Consider the following 3,432-nt stretch of genomic DNA (forward strand, 5'->3'; position numbering starts at 1 on the left):
CACTCCCACTCAGACTCCATCCCGCTTAGCCGGAGCATTATGCTCCCCTTGCCGCTCAACTTCTCGCTCAACCTCTTCATTCCTCGTTTCCCCCTCTCCCTCCACTCTCCCTCCCACTTACACATCCATTAATTTGTGTTGATCTACGAGTCGGGCCATTCGAGAGTCCTATTAAAACTCATCGTCGGCACCGAATAAGTATTGGGACGATGATACGATCTTGCGAGGAAGAAATGGACACATTTTTTTGGGGGGACGGGTGGCCACGTGGAAGGACAGAAGGGGTAAAGAGGAGAGGCGTGTGTGAAGAGACTTAGAAATGGATTGTAAACTTGACCAAGGGTGTTTACAAAGATTCCTCAAAGGGAGACGGAAAGTAAAGAAGGAAGGAAGGAAGGAAGGAAGGAAGAAGGAAAGCAGTGTGGGAATGGGAATGGCAATGGCGACGGCGACGGCGATGGCGATGGCGATGGCGAACATGGTAATGGCAATGGTGTGTAATGGCACTGGCTATGGCGATGCCTTCCCCTCCTCCTTCCTCTTCTGCTGCTCCTGTACCTCTCGCTGACTCCCGCCTTTCCCCAGGTCCCTTCTCGTCTGCATCCTTGCGTGTCGTGCCTTTCAAGCACTCCCGGAAGCCTCTCGGAAGCGGAGAACGCGCATAGACGCGTTAACGACCACACAGGACCTTGCTGTGGAAGGCGCGGGAGCAGTAGAAATTAGAGAAGCCGGACGGAGGAGCAGAGCGGCAGCTGTTGGCGGCAAAAGCAGCAAGAGAGGGAGGATTGGTGCATCGATCGTGTCATTGTGGCAGGCTGAGTAGCAAGCGTGGACAGCGGGTGGAGGAGAAGCTGCAACAAACGACATCGGCATCAGCTCGCAACATACATCTCGTGAGTGCCTCGCCCTGTCATGGATCATCGCGCTTTTCCTGTCATGCCTCGCCCTCCTCCCCAAAGATCAAATCTTGCCCTTGCAAAGTTTCCTTGCCCTCCTCCACCCGCGACGATGATGATGATGATGCTCACCGTTCCAGAGACGCGTGCGCAGAGCAGGAGCCCCAATACCGGGCAGCGATGAACGACCATGGGCACGCTGGAGCTACGAGCTAGGTCTCATCGTTCACGCTGTTAGCTTGTGTGCTCTCGAATTCTTCATCGACCCCAAGCCACCATTTCTGCGCTGAAGGCATGGATTCGGAGCCGCTGGAGAGCTCGCTGCTCCAGCGAGGGCCGGCAGCCCCTGCAGCAGCATTGCCGTTGGCAGACCCTAAGGCAACCCTCGACGAGGCCGAGCAGACGGTGGCGAGGTCGGACGTGCCTTATTCGGCTTCCTATTTGAAAGCTGTCGACAGCGTACAGAGCCTGATAAAGGCTTTGTCTAGGGAGTCTAGCGATCGGCGGGATACTTCTACGCTGGACCAAGCGCAGAACGTCCTGCAGCTGGGCATGTCTCGCCTCGAAGACGAGTTCAGAGGTCTACTCGAAAGGTACAGCGAATCTGTAGATCCCGAGTGGCTGTTCGATCCTGTGGCAAATCCGTCTTTTGGTTCCATGTCCGAGGACGCTGCTTCGCTTTCTGGAGTGGACGACTCGTTCGAAGGAGAAGAGGAAGTGGCCACTTCGCGCCCCATTTCAAATCTGAAGCTCCTCATCGATATGCTGCCGCGTGAAATTGTTCCGGATCTGAGCGAAATAGCTGTGCGCATGGTCGGGTGCGACTACAAAAACGAGTGCTGCCAGGTTTATGTCCAGATCAGGAAAGACATTTTGGACGAGAGCGTGTACAGAATGGGACTGGAAAAACTCAGCATCGAGGATGTGCAGAAGATGTCGTGGGAAGCGTTAGAGACGGAGATTGTGAGTTGGATTAAGGCCCTCAAAGTATCTGTTGGTGTTCTGTTTCCCAGCGAAAAGCAACTTTGTGAAGAGGTCTTTGCAGGACTACCGTCTGTTTCAGAATGGTGCTTTGCCGAGATTGGAAAAGGAGCAATGATGCAGCTTCTCAACTTTGGAGAGGCCGTTGCAATCGGTCGTAGGACCCCTGAGAAGCTGTCCAGGATTCTTGACATGTATGAAGAGTTGCGGGATCTCCTTCCTGACATCGATGCCCTCTTTTCTGGGTCCTCTTGCGCAATTCTGAGGTCAGAGGCAGTGGACGTTCTCAATCGTCTCGGAGAGGCTGCTCGTGGAACTTTTGCAGAATTTGCAAACGCAATCAAGCGAGACACAGCCCGGATTCCTGTCCCTGGGGGTGCCGTCCATCCCTTGACTCGGTACGTGATGAATTATCTAAGGTTGCTGTCTTGTTTTGTGAATACTCTCAGTCAGATTCTGGGGGACCGCAGGAGCACCGAGATTCTTCCACCCTCCGGTGCTGACAATAGCAGTTCTCCATCCCACGACCATGTGGAAGGACAGCAAGATGAGTCCTCTCTTTCTATTCTCAGCTTGATGGATCTCCTTGAAGATAATCTGCAGAAGAAAGCTCAACTGTACAGAGATACTGCCCTTTCACATCTGTTCCTGATGAACAACTATCAGTATATTGTTCAGAAAGTGAAGGCCTCAGAGGTACGCACCTTGCTTACGGATGACTGGTTGAGACGACATATGAGCAAAGTGAGACAGTATCATAATCAGTATCTGAGGGCGGCATGGACAAGGGTTTTATCGTGCTTGAGGGATGAGGGTGTACATGTGAGTGGAAGCTCCTTCTCCAGTGGCGTTTCAAGGTCAGTATTGAAGGACAGGTTCAGAGCGTTCAATGCTGCTTTTGAGGAGGTTGTGAAAACTCAACAGAGTTGGATAGTTTCTGATCCGCAGCTCTGTGCTGATTTGCGGATCTCTATTGTAGAGATGTTGTTGCCTGCATATAGGTCTTTTCTAGGCCGATTTCGAAACTATTTGGATAACGAGAGGCATCCAGAGAGGTACTCAAAATACAGTGCAGAGGATTTGGAGAGCACTCTGAATGACCTATTTGAGGAAGGCACAGGATCTGTCCATAGGAGGCGGTCTTTCTCAACGACATGATGTGTATCAATGCTCCACTGGCTAGGATATGTGTAGTGTTGTCTCTGTTCTGTCCCTCTTCCTTCAATAAAGTGATTTTAATTATTTTCCAAGTGTTGATCTCTTGTGACATCCTCTAAGGCTGCTGTTTCAGTTTCCATCCATTCTGCTTTGACAGCTGCAAGTGCTCATTTGCTCTCGAGGTATGCTGTGACCACCCTTGCAGTACCAGCATATAGATTGGCCCTTTTTCTCCTTCCCATCTCTAACAGTGGACCATGTGGAAGCCCACGTGGCACCCTATAGTGATATCCTTATGGTTCTTGAAAAAATGGAAATATGAATGAAACTACCAATGCATTTACAGAGAAGGACAAAGCCCCTTTTTGGAAGGCTTTCATCCAATAAGAGATAACAG

The 3,432-nt window shown here is 51.2% G+C and overlaps 1 pseudogene across 4 annotated transcripts; it reads left to right on the forward strand.

Moving 5' to 3' along the window:
* The first annotated feature begins 359 nt into the window (after positions 1-359).
* Positions 360-3,217, forward strand: LOC147889111 (exocyst complex component EXO70B1 pseudogene; annotated as a pseudogene). Of its 4 annotated transcripts, none has more exons than XR_015542884.1 (2): positions 360-893; positions 1,037-3,217. The product of XR_015542884.1 is annotated as an exocyst complex component EXO70B1 pseudogene, transcript variant X2 (transcript). The 4 variants fall into 4 exon arrangements; XR_015542885.1 differs by having other exon boundaries at positions 1,051-3,217; XR_015542886.1 differs by having other exon boundaries at positions 361-481; positions 586-3,217.
* The last annotated feature ends 215 nt before the right edge of the window (positions 3,218-3,432 follow it).

This window comes from Dipteris shenzhenensis, chromosome 20, assembly GCF_047967505.1.
Source record: "Dipteris shenzhenensis isolate YYH24624 ecotype China chromosome 20, Dip_SZ_1.0, whole genome shotgun sequence".
Classification (NCBI taxonomy): domain Eukaryota; kingdom Viridiplantae; phylum Streptophyta; class Polypodiopsida; order Gleicheniales; family Dipteridaceae; genus Dipteris; species Dipteris shenzhenensis.